At 38.8% G+C, this 15,769-nt stretch overlaps 1 non-coding gene across 1 annotated transcript; it reads right to left on the bottom strand.

The window, feature by feature from the left end:
* Positions 1-2,471: 2,471 nt before the first annotated feature.
* Positions 2,472-2,544, bottom strand: TRNAK-CUU (transfer RNA lysine (anticodon CUU)). Its single transcript has one exon. It is a non-coding gene; the product is annotated as a tRNA-Lys (tRNA).
* Between the last annotated feature and the right edge of the window lie 13,225 nt (positions 2,545-15,769).

The raw sequence follows: 15,769 nt of genomic DNA, 5'->3' as shown, positions 1-15,769 counted from the left end.
AGATTAATCCCCATATTATGAGAGCCAATGCTATCATCCAGCAAAAAATACTCGTTTTCGCCCAACGTGGGGCTTGAACCCACGACCCTGAGATTAAGAGTCTCATGCTCTACCGACTGAGCTAGCCGGGCTCCCACTTAAATATGGTATGCAGACTCATCATTTTTTATTAAGGAAAACTGTTTCTGGATATTCCTCTGCTCTTGTTTTGCAAGGAACTTCACTTTTATACATCCTTCAGAGGAAAGAATGTCAAGTAAAATAAGACGAAATGAAAATGGAAGGTGTGAAATTTTCATTTTGAGATTGCATAAGAAATCAAATTCCTCTCACGTGCTATAGAATACCTAAACACTTTTGATTAAACCACTTTAGTTGTTATAATGACACCAAATTTGAAAGCCATCTGTGACTTTTCTGTTCTTACTCTGCAACAACCATGGCAATTACAAGTTAAAAAGTAAAATGTATGCAAATTTTAGAATGGAGAATGCGGGCATCGATCCCGCTACCTCTCGCATGCTAAGCGAGCGCTCTACCATTTGAGCTAATTCCCCTGTGTGCTCACTCAGCATCACATTTCAAAAGTAACGTTACTGCTGTCCACACTTTATTTTAAGTCTAATTGCCCATAACATGAGTGTTCAGTTCACTCCTAACTGATGCCTTAACTACACCTAGGTGATGTTTTACACTTCAGGTTGGCATGTTTAGTACTTGAATAGGAGTGATATCACTGTATGTTAACCTAGACTCAGGCCCTACCTAATCTTGGAGATACATTTCTCATGAATGAGTAACCAAGGGAGGTACAATTTTTAGGAGTTAGTGCATGTCTAATGCAAGATTAATCACCATATTATGAGAGCCAATGCTATCATCCAGCAAAAAATACTCGTTTTCGCCCAACGTGGGGCTCGAACCCACGACACTGAGATTAAGAGTCTCATGCTCTACCGACTGAGCTAGCCGGGCTCCCACTTAAATATGGTATGCAGACTCATCATTTTTTATTAAGGAAAACTGTTTCTGGATATTCCTCTGCTCTTGTTTTGCAAGGAACTTCACTTTTATACATCCTTCAGAGGAAAGAATGTCAAGAAAAATAAGACGAAATGAAAATGGAAGGTGTGAAATTTTCATTTTGAGATTGCATAAGAAATCAAATTCCTCTCACGTGCTATAGAATACCTAAACACTTTTGATTAAACCACTTTAGTTGTTATAATGACACCAAATTTGAAAGCCATCTGTGACTTTTCTGTTCTTACTCTGCAACAACCATGGCAATTACAAGTTAAAAAGTAAAATGTATGCAAATTTTAGAATGGAGAATGCGGGCATCGATGCCGCTACCTCTCGCATGCTAAGCGAGCGCTCTTCCATTTGAGCTAATTCCCCTGTGTGCTCACTCAGCATCACATTTCAAAAGTAACGTTACTGCTGTCCACACTTTATTTTAAGTCTAATTGCCCATAACATGAGTGTTCAGTTCACTCCTAACTGATGCCTTAACTACACCTAGGGGATGTTTTACACTTCAGGTTGGCATGTTTAGTACTTGAATAGGAGTGATATCACTGTATGTTAACCTATACTCAGGCCCTACCTAATCTTGGAGATACATTTCTCATGAATGAGTAACCAAGGGAGATACAATTTTTAGGAGTTAGTGCATGTCTAATGCAAGATTAATCACCATATTATGAGAGCCAATGCTATCATCCAGCAAAAAATACTCGTTTTCGCCCAACGTGGATATTCCTCTGCTCTTGTTTTGCAAGGAACTTCACTTTTATACATCCTTCAGAGGAAAGAATGTCAAGTAAAATAAGACGAAATGAAAATGGAAGGTGTGAAATTTTCATTTTGAGATTGCATAAGAAATCAAATTCCTCTCACGTGCTATAGAATACCTAAACACTTTTGATTAAACCACTTTAGTTGTTATAATGACACCAAATTTGAAAGCCATCTGTGACTTTTCTGTTCTTACTCTGCAACAACCATGGCAATTACAAGTTAAAAAGTAAAATGTATGCAAATTTTAGAATGGAGAATGCGGGCATCGATCCCGCTACCTCTCGCATGCTAAGCGAGCGCTCTACCATTTGAGCTAATTCCCCTGTGTGCTCACTCAGCATCACATTTCAAAAGTAACGTTACTGCTGTCCACACTTTATTTTAAGTCTAATTGCCCATAACATGAGTGTTCAGTTCACTCCTAACTGATGCCTTAACTACACCTAGGTGATGTTTTACACTTCAGGTTGGCATGTTTAGTACTTGAATAGGAGTGATATCACTGTATGTTAACCTAGACTCAGGCCCTACCTAATCTTGGAGATACATTTCTCATGAATGAGTAACCAAGGGAGGTACAATTTTTAGGAGTTAGTGCATGTCTAATGCAAGATTAATCACCATATTATGAGAGCCAATGCTATCATCCAGCAAAAAATACTCGTTTTCGCCCAACGTGGGGCTCGAACCCACGACCCTGAGATTAAGAGTCTCATGCTCTACCGACTGAGCTAGCCGGGCTCCCACTTAAATATGGTATGCAGACTCATCATTTTTTATTAAGGAAAACTGTTTCTGGATATTCCTCTGCTCTTGTTTTGCAAGGAACTTCACTTTTATACATCCTTCAGAGGAAAGAATGTCAAGAAAAATAAGACGAAATGAAAATGGAAGGTGTGAAATTTTCATTTTGAGATTGCATAAGAAATCAAATTCCTCTCACGTGCTATAGAATACCTAAACACTTTTGATTAAACCACTTTAGTTGTTATAATGACACCAAATTTGAAAGCCATCTGTGACTTTTCTGTTCTTACTCTGCAACAACCATGGCAATTACAAGTTAAAAAGTAAAATGTATGCAAATTTTAGAATGGAGAATGCGGGCATCGATCCCGCTACCTCTCGCATGCTAAGCGAGCGCTCTACCATTTGAGCTAATTCCCCTGTGTGCTCACTCAGCATCACATTTCAAAAGTAACGTTACTGCTGTCCACACTTTATTTTAAGTCTAATTGCCCATAACATGAGTGTTCAGTTCACTCCTAACTGATGCCTTAACTACACCTAGGTGATGTTTTACACTTCAGGTTGGCATGTTTAGTACTTGAATAGGAGTGATATCACTGTATGTTAACCTAGACTCAGGCCCTACCTAATCTTGGAGATACATTTCTCATGAATGAGTAACCAAGGGAGATACAATTTTTAGGAGTTAGTGCATGTCTAATGCAAGATTAATCACCATATTATGAGAGCCAATGCTATCATCCAGCAAAAAATACTCGTTTTCGCCCAACGTGGGGCTTGAACCCACGACCCTGAGATTAAGAGTCTCATGCTCTACCGACTGAGCTAGCCGGGCTCCCACTTAAATATGGTATGCAGACTCATCATTTTTTATTAAGGAAAACTGTTTCTGGATATTCCTCTGCTCTTGTTTTGCAAGGAACTTCACTTTTATACATCCTTCAGAGGAAAGAATGTCAAGTAAAATAAGACGAAATGAAAATGGAAGGTGTGAAATTTTCATTTTGAGATTGCATAAGAAATCAAATTCCTCTCACGTGCTATAGAATACCTAAACACTTTTGATTAAACCACTTTAGTTGTTATAATGACACCAAATTTGAAAGCCATCTGTGACTTTTCTGTTCTTACTCTGCAACAACCATGGCAATTACAAGTTAAAAAGTAAAATGTATGCAAATTTTAGAATGGAGAATGCGGGCATCGATCCCGCTACCTCTCGCATGCTAAGCGAGCGCTCTACCATTTGAGCTAATTCCCCTGTGTGCTCACTCAGCATCACATTTCAAAAGTAACGTTACTGCTGTCCACACTTTATTTTAAGTCTAATTGCCCATAACATGAGTGTTCAGTTCACTCCTAACTGATGCCTTAACTACACCTAGGTGATGTTTTACACTTCAGGTTGGCATGTTTAGTACTTGAATAGGAGTGATATCACTGTATGTTAACCTAGACTCAGGCCCTACCTAATCTTGGAGATACATTTCTCATGAATGAGTAACCAAGGGAGGTACAATTTTTAGGAGTTAGTGCATGTCTAATGCAAGATTAATCACCATATTATGAGAGCCAATGCTATCATCCAGCAAAAAATACTCGTTTTCGCCCAACGTGGGGCTCGAACCCACGACACTGAGATTAAGAGTCTCATGCTCTACCGACTGAGCTAGCCGGGCTCCCACTTAAATATGGTATGCAGACTCATCATTTTTTATTAAGGAAAACTGTTTCTGGATATTCCTCTGCTCTTGTTTTGCAAGGAACTTCACTTTTATACATCCTTCAGAGGAAAGAATGTCAAGAAAAATAAGACGAAATGAAAATGGAAGGTGTGAAATTTTCATTTTGAGATTGCATAAGAAATCATTTCCTCTCACGTGCTATAGAATACCTAAACACTTTTGATTAAACCACTTTAGTTGTTATAATGACACCAAATTTGAAAGCCATCTGTGACTTTTCTGTTCTTACTCTGCAACAACCATGGCAATTACAAGTTAAAAAGTAAAATGTATGCAAATTTTAGAATGGAGAATGCGGGCATCGATCCCGCTACCTCTCGCATGCTAAGCGAGCGCTCTACCATTTGAGCTAATTCCCCTGTGTGCTCACTCAGCATCACATTTCAAAAGTAACGTTACTGCTGTCCACACTTTATTTTAAGTCTAATTGCCCATAACATGAGTGTTCAGTTCACTCCTAACTGATGCCTTAACTACACCTAGGGGATGTTTTACACTTCAGGTTGGCATGTTTAGTACTTGAATAGGAGTGATATCACTGTATGTTAACCTAGACTCAGGCCCTACCTAATCTTGGAGATACATTTCTCATGAATGAGTAACCAAGGGAGATACAATTTTTAGGAGTTAGTGCATGTCTAATGCAAGATTAATCACCATATTATGAGAGCCAATGCAATCATCCAGCAAAAAATACTCGTTTTCGCCCAACGTGGGGCTCGAACCCACGACCCTGAGATTAAGAGTCTCATGCTCTACAGACTGAGCTAGCCGGGCTCCCACTTAAATATGGTATGCAGACTCATCATTTTTTATTAAGGAAAACTGTTTCTGGATATTCCTCTGCTCTTGTTTTGCAAGGAACTTCACTTTTATACATCCTTCAGAGGAAAGAATGTCAAGTAAAATAAGACGAAATGAAAATGGAAGGTGTGAAATTTTCATTTTGAGATTGCATAAGAAATCAAATTCCTCTCACGTGCTATAGAATACCTAAACACTTTTGATTAAACCACTTTAGTTGTTATAATGACACCAAATTTGAAAGCCATCTGTGACTTTTCTGTTCTTACTCTGCAACAACCATGGCAATTACAACTTAAAAAGTAAAATGTATGCAAATTTTAGAATGGAGAATGCGGGCATCGATCCCGCTACCTCTCGCATGCTAAGCGAGCGCTCTACCATTTGAGCTAATTCCCCTGTGTGCTCACTCAGCATCACATTTCAAAAGTAACGTTACTGCTGGCCACACCTTATTTTAAGTCTAATTGCCCATAACATGAGTGTTCAGTTCACTCCTAACTGATGCCTTAACTACACCTAGGTGATGTTTTACACTTCAGGTTGGCATGTTTAGTACTTGAATAGGAGTGATATCACTGTATGTTAACCTAGACTCAGGCCCTACCTAATCTTGGAGATACATTTCTCATGAATGAGTAACCAAGGGAGGTACAATTTTTAGGAGTTAGTGCATGTCTAATGCAAGATTAATCACCATATTATGAGAGCCAATGCTATCATCCAGCAAAAAATACTCGTTTTCGCCCAACGTGGGGCTCGAACCCACAACCCTGAGATTAAGAGTCTCATGCTCTACCGACTGAGCTAGCCGGGCTCCCACTTAAATATGGTATGCAGACTCATCATTTTTTATTAAGGAAAACTGTTTCTGGATATTCCTCTGCTCTTGTTTTGCAAGGAACTTCACTTTTATACATCCTTCAGAGGAAAGAATGTCAAGAAAAATAAGACGAAATGAAAATGGAAGGTGTGAAATTTTCATTTTGAGATTGCATAAGAAATCAAATTCCTCTCACGTGCTATAGAATACCTAAACACTTTTGATTAAACCACTTTAGTTGTTATAATGACACCAAATTTGAAAGCCATCTGTGACTTTTCTGTTCTTACTCTGCAACAACCATGGCAATTACAAGTTAAAAAGTAAAATGTATGCAAATTTTAGAATGGAGAATGCGGGCATCGATCCCGCTACCTCTCGCATGCTAAGCGAGCGCTCTACCATTTGAGCTAATTCCCCTGTGTGCTCACTCAGCATCACATTTCAAAAGTAACGTTACTGCTGTCCACACTTTATTTTAAGTCTAATTGCCCATAACATGAGTGTTCAGTTCACTCCTAACTGATGCCTTAACTACACCTAGGTGATGTTTTACACTTCAGGTTGGCATGTTTAGTACTTGAATAGGAGTGATATCACTGTATGTTAACCTAGACTCAGGCCCTACCTAATCTTGGAGATACATTTCTCATGAATGAGTAACCAAGGGAGATACAATTTTTAGGAGTTAGTGCATGTCTAATGCAAGATTAATCACCATATTATGAGAGCCAATGCTATCATCCAGCAAAAAATACTCGTTTTCGCCCAACGTGGGGCTTGAACCCACGACCCTGAGATTAAGAGTCTCATGCTCTACCGACTGAGCTAGCCGGGCTCCCACTTAAATATGGTATGCAGACTCATCATTTTTTATTAAGGAAAACTGTTTCTGGATATTCCTCTGCTCTTGTTTTGCAAGGAACTTCACTTTTATACATCCTTCAGAGGAAAGAATGTCAAGTAAAATAAGACGAAATGAAAATGGAAGGTGTGAAATTTTCATTTTGAGATTGCATAAGAAATCAAATTCCTCTCACGTGCTATAGAATACCTAAACACTTTTGATTAAACCACTTTAGTTGTTATAATGACACCAAATTTGAAAGCCATCTGTGACTTTTCTGTTCTTACTCTGCAACAACCATGGCAATTACAAGTTAAAAAGTAAAATGTATGCAAATTTTAGAATGGAGAATGCGGGCATCGATCCCGCTACCTCTCGCATGCTAAGCGAGCGCTCTACCATTTGAGCTAATTCCCCTGTGTGCTCACTCAGCATCACATTTCAAAAGTAACGTTACTGCTGTCCACACTTTATTTTAAGTCTAATTGCCCATAACATGAGTGTTCAGTTCACTCCTAACTGATGCCTTAACTACACCTAGGTGATGTTTTACACTTCAGGTTGGCATGTTTAGTACTTGAATAGGAGTGATATCACTGTATGTTAACCTAGACTCAGGCCCTACCTAATCTTGGAGATACATTTCTCATGAATGAGTAACCAAGGGAGGTACAATTTTTAGGAGTTAGTGCATGTCTAATGCAAGATTAATCACCATATTATGAGAGCCAATGCTATCATCCAGCAAAAAATACTCGTTTTCGCCCAACGTGGGGCTCGAACCCACGACACTGAGATTAAGAGTCTCATGCTCTACTGACTGAGCTAGCCGGGCTCCCACTTAAATATGGTATGCAGACTCATCATTTTTTATTAAGGAAAACTGTTTCTGGATATTCCTCTGCTCTTGTTTTGCAAGGAACTTCACTTTTATACATCCTTCAGAGGAAAGAATGTCAAGAAAAATAAGACGAAATGAAAATGGAAGGTGTGAAATTTTCATTTTGAGATTGCATAAGAAATCAAATTCCTCTCACGTGCTATAGAATACCTAAACACTTTTGATTAAACCACTTTAGTTGTTATAATGACACCAAATTTGAAAGCCATCTGTGACTTTTCTGTTCTTACTCTGCAACAACCATGGCAATTACAAGTTAAAAAGTAAAATGTATGCAAATTTTAGAATGGAGAATGCGGGCATCGATCCCGCTACCTCTCGCATGCTAAGCGAGCGCTCTACCATTTGAGCTAATTCCCCTGTGTGCTCACTCAGCATCACATTTCAAAAGTAACGTTACTGCTGTCCACACTTTATTTTAAGTCTAATTGCCCATAACATGAGTGTTCAGTTCACTCCTAACTGATGCCTTAACTACACCTAGGTGATGTTTTACACTTCAGGTTGGCATGTTTAGTACTTGAATAGGAGTGATATCACTGTATGTTAACCTAGACTCAGGCCCTACCTAATCTTGGAGATACATTTCTCATGAATGAGTAACCAAGGGAGATACAATTTTTAGGAGTTAGTGCATGTCTAATGCAAGATTAATCACCATATTATGAGAGCCAATGCTATCATCCAGCAAAAAATACTCGTTTTCGCCCAACGTGGGGCTTGAACCCACGACCCTGAGATTAAGAGTCTCATGCTCTACCGACTGAGCTAGCCGGGCTCCCACTTAAATATGGTATGCAGACTCATCATTTTTTATTAAGGAAAACTGTTTCTGGATATTCCTCTGCTCTTGTTTTGCAAGGAACTTCACTTTTATACATCCTTCAGAGGAAAGAATGTCAAGTAAAATAAGACGAAATGAAAATGGAAGGTGTGAAATTTTCATTTTGAGATTGCATAAGAAATCAAATTCCTCTCACGTGCTATAGAATACCTAAACACTTTTGATTAAACCACTTTAGTTGTTATAATGACACCAAATTTGAAAGCCATCTGTGACTTTTCTGTTCTTACTCTGCAACAACCATGGCAATTACAAGTTAAAAAGTAAAATGTATGCAAATTTTAGAATGGAGAATGCGGGCATCGATCCCGCTACCTCTCGCATGCTAAGCGAGCGCTCTACCATTTGAGCTAATTCCCCTGTGTGCTCACTCAGCATCACATTTCAAAAGTAACGTTACTGCTGTCCACACTTTATTTTAAGTCTAATTGCCCATAACATGAGTGTTCAGTTCACTCCTAACTGATGCCTTAACTACACCTAGGTGATGTTTTACACTTCAGGTTGGCATGTTTAGTACTTGAATAGGAGTGATATCACTGTATGTTAACCTAGACTCAGGCCCTACCTAATCTTGGAGATACATTTCTCATGAATGAGTAACCAAGGGAGGTACAATTTTTAGGAGTTAGTGCATGTCTAATGCAAGATTAATCACCATATTATGAGAGCCAATGCTATCATCCAGCAAAAAATACTCGTTTTCGCCCAACGTGGGGCTCGAACCCACGACACTGAGATTAAGAGTCTCATGCTCTACCGACTGAGCTAGCCGGGCTCCCACTTAAATATGGTATGCAGACTCATCATTTTTTATTAAGGAAAACTGTTTCTGGATATTCCTCTGCTCTTGTTTTGCAAGGAACTTCACTTTTATACATCCTTCAGAGGAAAGAATGTCAAGAAAAATAAGACGAAATGAAAATGGAAGGTGTGAAATTTTCATTTTGAGATTGCATAAGAAATCAAATTCCTCTCACGTGCTATAGAATACCTAAACACTTTTGATTAAACCACTTTAGTTGTTATAATGACACCAAATTTGAAAGCCATCTGTGACTTTTCTGTTCTTACTCTGCAACAACCATGGCAATTACAAGTTAAAAAGTAAAATGTATGCAAATTTTAGAATGGAGAATGCGGGCATCGATCCCGCTACCTCTCGCATGCTAAGCGAGCGCTCTACCATTTGAGCTAATTCCCCTGTGTGCTCACTCAGCATCACATTTCAAAAGTAACGTTACTGCTGTCCACACTTTATTTTAAGTCTAATTGCCCATAACATGAGTGTTCAGTTCACTCCTAACTGATGCCTTACTACACCTAGGGGATGTTTTACACTTCAGGTTGGCATGTTTAGTACTTGAATAGGAGTGATATCACTGTATGTTAACCTAGACTCAGGCCCTACCTAATCTTGGAGATACATTTCTCATGAATGAGTAACCAAGGGAGATACAATTTTTAGGAGTTAGTGCATGTCTAATGCAAGATTAATCACCATATTATGAGAGCCAATGCAATCATCCAGCAAAAAATACTCGTTTTCGCCCAACGTGGGGCTCGAACCCACGACCCTGAGATTAAGAGTCTCATGCTCTACAGACTGAGCTAGCCGGGCTCCCACTTAAATATGGTATGCAGACTCATCATTTTTTATTAAGGAAAACTGTTTCTGGATATTCCTCTGCTCTTGTTTTGCAAGGAACTTCACTTTTATACATCCTTCAGAGGAAAGAATGTCAAGTAAAATAAGACGAAATGAAAATGGAAGGTGTGAAATTTTCATTTTGAGATTGCATAAGAAATCAAATTCCTCTCACGTGCTATAGAATACCTAAACACTTTTGATTAAACCACTTTAGTTGTTATAATGACACCAAATTTGAAAGCCATCTGTGACTTTTCTGTTCTTACTCTGCAACAACCATGGCAATTACAAGTTAAAAAGTAAAATGTATGCAAATTTTAGAATGGAGAATGCGGGCATCGATCCCGCTACCTCTCGCATGCTAAGCGAGCGCTCTACCATTTGAGCTAATTCCCCTGTGTGCTCACTCAGCATCACATTTCAAAAGTAACGTTACTGCTGTCCACACTTTATTTTAAGTCTAATTGCCCATAACATGAGTGTTCAGTTCACTCCTAACTGATGCCTTAACTACACCTAGGTGATGTTTTACACTTCAGGTTGGCATGTTTAGTACTTGAATAGGAGTGATATCACTGTATGTTAACCTATACTCAGGCCCTACCTAATCTTGGAGATACATTTCTCATGAATGAGTAACCAAGGGAGGTACAATTTTTAGGAGTTAGTGCATGTCTAATGCAAGATTAATCACCATATTATGAGAGCCAATGCTATCATCCAGCAAAAAATACTCGTTTTCGCCCAACGTGGGGCTCGAACCCACAACCCTGAGATTAAGAGTCTCATGCTCTACCGACTGAGCTAGCCGGGCTCCCACTTAAATATGGTATGCAGACTCATCATTTTTTATTAAGGAAAACTGTTTCTGGATATTCCTCTGCTCTTGTTTTGCAAGGAACTTCACTTTTATACATCCTTCAGAGGAAAGAATGTCAAGAAAAATAAGACGAAATGAAAATGGAAGGTGTGAAATTTTCATTTTGAGATTGCATAAGAAATCAAATTCCTCTCACGTGCTATAGAATACCTAAACACTTTTGATTAAACCACTTTAGTTGTTATAATGACACCAAATTTGAAAGCCATCTGTGACTTTTCTGTTCTTACTCTGCAACAACCATGGCAATTACAAGTTAAAAAGTAAAATGTATGCAAATTTTAGAATGGAGAATGCGGGCATCGATCCCGCTACCTCTCGCATGCTAAGCGAGCGCTCTACCATTTGAGCTAATTCCCCTGTGTGCTCACTCAGCATCACATTTCAAAAGTAACGTTACTGCTGTCCACACTTTATTTTAAGTCTAATTGCCCATAACATGAGTGTTCAGTTCACTCCTAACTGATGCCTTAACTACACCTAGGTGATGTTTTACACTTCAGGTTGGCATGTTTAGTACTTGAATAGGAGTGATATCACTGTATGTTAACCTAGACTCAGGCCCTACCTAATCTTGGAGATACATTTCTCATGAATGAGTAACCAAGGGAGATACAATTTTTAGGAGTTAGTGCATGTCTAATGCAAGATTAATCACCATATTATGAGAGCCAATGCTATCATCCAGCAAAAAATACTCGTTTTCGCCCAACGTGGGGCTTGAACCCACGACCCTGAGATTAAGAGTCTCATGCTCTACCGACTGAGCTAGCCGGGCTCCCACTTAAATATGGTATGCAGACTCATCATTTTTTATTAAGGAAAACTGTTTCTGGATATTCCTCTGCTCTTGTTTTGCAAGGAACTTCACTTTTATACATCCTTCAGAGGAAAGAATGTCAAGTAAAATAAGACGAAATGAAAATGGAAGGTGTGAAATTTTCATTTTGAGATTGCATAAGAAATCAAATTCCTCTCACGTGCTATAGAATACCTAAACACTTTTGATTAAACCACTTTAGTTGTTATAATGACACCAAATTTGAAAGCCATCTGTGACTTTTCTGTTCTTACTCTGCAACAACCATGGCAATTACAAGTTAAAAAGTAAAATGTATGCAAATTTTAGAATGGAGAATGCGGGCATCGATCCCGCTACCTCTCGCATGCTAAGCGAGCGCTCTACCATTTGAGCTAATTCCCCTGTGTGCTCACTCAGCATCACATTTCAAAAGTAACGTTACTGCTGTCCACACTTTATTTTAAGTCTAATTGCCCATAACATGAGTGTTCAGTTCACTCCTAACTGATGCCTTAACTACACCTAGGTGATGTTTTACACTTCAGGTTGGCATGTTTAGTACTTGAATAGGAGTGATATCACTGTATGTTAACCTAGACTCAGGCCCTACCTAATCTTGGAGATACATTTCTCATGAATGAGTAACCAAGGGAGATACAATTTTTAGGAGTTAGTGCATGTCTAATGCAAGATTAATCACCATATTATGAGAGCCAATGCTATCATCCAGCAAAAAATACTCGTTTTCGCCCAACGTGGGGCTTGAACCCACGACCCTGAGATTAAGAGTCTCATGCTCTACCGACTGAGCTAGCCGGGCTCCCACTTAAATATGGTATGCAGACTCATCATTTTTTATTAAGGAAAACTGTTTCTGGATATTCCTCTGCTCTTGTTTTGCAAGGAACTTCACTTTTATACATCCTTCAGAGGAAAGAATGTCAAGTAAAATAAGACGAAATGAAAATGGAAGGTGTGAAATTTTCATTTTGAGATTGCATAAGAAATCAAATTCCTCTCACGTGCTATAGAATACCTAAACACTTTTGATTAAACCACTTTAGTTGTTATAATGACACCAAATTTGAAAGCCATCTGTGACTTTTCTGTTCTTACTCTGCAACAACCATGGCAATTACAAGTTAAAAAGTAAAATGTATGCAAATTTTAGAATGGAGAATGCGGGCATCGATCCCGCTACCTCTCGCATGCTAAGCGAGCGCTCTACCATTTGAGCTAATTCCCCTGTGTGCTCACTCAGCATCACATTTCAAAAGTAACGTTACTGCTGTCCACACTTTATTTTAAGTCTAATTGCCCATAACATGAGTGTTCAGTTCACTCCTAACTGATGCCTTAACTACACCTAGGTGATGTTTTACACTTCAGGTTGGCATGTTTAGTACTTGAATAGGAGTGATATCACTGTATGTTAACCTAGACTCAGGCCCTACCTAATCTTGGAGATACATTTCTCATGAATGAGTAACCAAGGGAGGTACAATTTTTAGGAGTTAGTGCATGTCTAATGCAAGATTAATCACCATATTATGAGAGCCAATGCTATCATCCAGCAAAAAATACTCGTTTTCGCCCAACGTGGGGCTCGAACCCACGACACTGAGATTAAGAGTCTCATGCTCTACCGACTGAGCTAGCCGGGCTCCCACTTAAATATGGTATGCAGACTCATCTTTTTTTATTAAGGAAAACTGTTTCTGGATATTCCTCTGCTCTTGTTTTGCAAGGAACTTCACTTTTATACATCCTTCAGAGGAAAGAATGTCAAGAAAAATAAGACGAAATGAAAATGGAAGGTGTGAAATTTTCATTTTGAGATTGCATAAGAAATCAAATTCCTCTCACGTGCTATAGAATACCTAAACACTTTTGATTAAACCACTTTAGTTGTTATAATGACACCAAATTTGAAAGCCATCTGTGACTTTTCTGTTCTTACTCTGCAACAACCATGGCAATTACAAGTTAAAAAGTAAAATGTATGCAAATTTTAGAATGGAGAATGCGGGCATCGATCCCGCTACCTCTCGCATGCTAAGCGAGCGCTCTACCATTTGAGCTAATTCCCCTGTGTGCTCACTCAGCATCACATTTCAAAAGTAACGTTACTGCTGTCCACACTTTATTTTAAGTCTAATTGCCCATAACATGAGTGTTCAGTTCACTCCTAACTGATGCCTTAACTACACCTAGGGGATGTTTTACACTTCAGGTTGGCATGTTTAGTACTTGAATAGGAGTGATATCACTGTATGTTAACCTAGACTCAGGCCCTACCTAATCTTGGAGATACATTTCTCATGAATGAGTAACCAAGGGAGATACAATTTTTAGGAGTTAGTGCATGTCTAATGCAAGATTAATCACCATATTATGAGAGCCAATGCAATCATCCAGCAAAAAATACTCGTTTTCGCCCAACGTGGGGCTCGAACCCACGACCCTGAGATTAAGAGTCTCATGCTCTACAGACTGAGCTAGCCGGGCTCCCACTTAAATATGGTATGCAGACTCATCATTTTTTATTAAGGAAAACTGTTTCTGGATATTCCTCTGCTCTTGTTTTGCAAGGAACTTCACTTTTATACATCCTTCAGAGGAAAGAATGTCAAGTAAAATAAGACGAAATGAAAATGGAAGGTGTGAAATTTTCATTTTGAGATTGCATAAGAAATCAAATTCCTCTCACGTGCTATAGAATACCTAAACACTTTTGATTAAACCACTTTAGTTGTTATAATGACACCAAATTTGAAAGCCATCTGTGACTTTTCTGTTCTTACTCTGCAACAACCATGGCAATTACAAGTTAAAAAGTAAAATGTATGCAAATTTTAGAATGGAGAATGCGGGCATCGATCCCGCTACCTCTCGCATGCTAAGCGAGCGCTCTACCATTTGAGCTAATTCCCCTGTGTGCTCACTCAGCATCACATTTCAAAAGTAACGTTACTGCTGTCCACACTTTATTTTAAGTCTAATTGCCCATAACATGAGTGTTCAGTTCACTCCTAACTGATGCCTTAACTACACCTAGGTGATGTTTTACACTTCAGGTTGGCATGTTTAGTACTTGAATAGGAGTGATATCACTGTATGTTAACCTAGACTCAGGCCCTACCTAATCTTGGAGATATAGATTTCTCATGAATGAGTAACCAAGGGAGATACAATTTTTAGGAGTTAGTGCATGTCTAATGCAAGATTAATCACCATATTATGAGAGCCAATGCTATCATCCAGCAAAAAATACTCGTTTTCGCCCAACGTGGGGCTCGAACCCACGACACTGAGATTAAGAGTCTCATGCTCTACCGACTGAGCTAGCCGGGCTCCCACTCAAATATGGTATGCAGACTCATCATTTTTTATTAAGGAAAACCGTTTCTGGATATTCCTCTGCTCTTGTTTTACAAGGAACTTCACTTTTATACATCCTTCAGAGGAAAGAATGTCAAGTAAAATAAGACAAAATGAAAATGGAAGGTGTGAAATTTTCATTTTGAGATTGCATAAGAAATCAAATTCCTCTCACGTGCTATAGAATACCTAAACACTTTTGATTAAACCACTTTAGTTGTTATAATGACACCAAATTTGAAAGCCATCTGTGACTTTCCTGTTCTTACTCTGCAACAACCATGGCAATTACAAGTTAAAAAGTAAAATGTATGCAAATTTTAGAATGGAGAATGCGGGCATCGATCCCGCTACCTCTCGCATGCTAAGCGAGCGCTCTACCATTTGAGCTAATTCCCCTGTGTGCTCACTCAGCATCACATTTCAAAAGTAACGTTACTGCTGTCCACACTTTATTTTAAGTCTAATTGCCCATAACATGAGTGTTCAGTTCACTCCTAACTGATGCCTTAACTACACCTAGGGGATGTTTTACACT

This window comes from Triturus cristatus, chromosome 4_1, assembly GCF_964204655.1.
Source record: "Triturus cristatus chromosome 4_1, aTriCri1.1, whole genome shotgun sequence".
NCBI lineage: Eukaryota > Metazoa > Chordata > Amphibia > Caudata > Salamandridae > Triturus > Triturus cristatus.
Note: the sequence above shows the minus strand (reverse complement) of the source record. Positions and strands in the feature narration are given on the sequence as shown.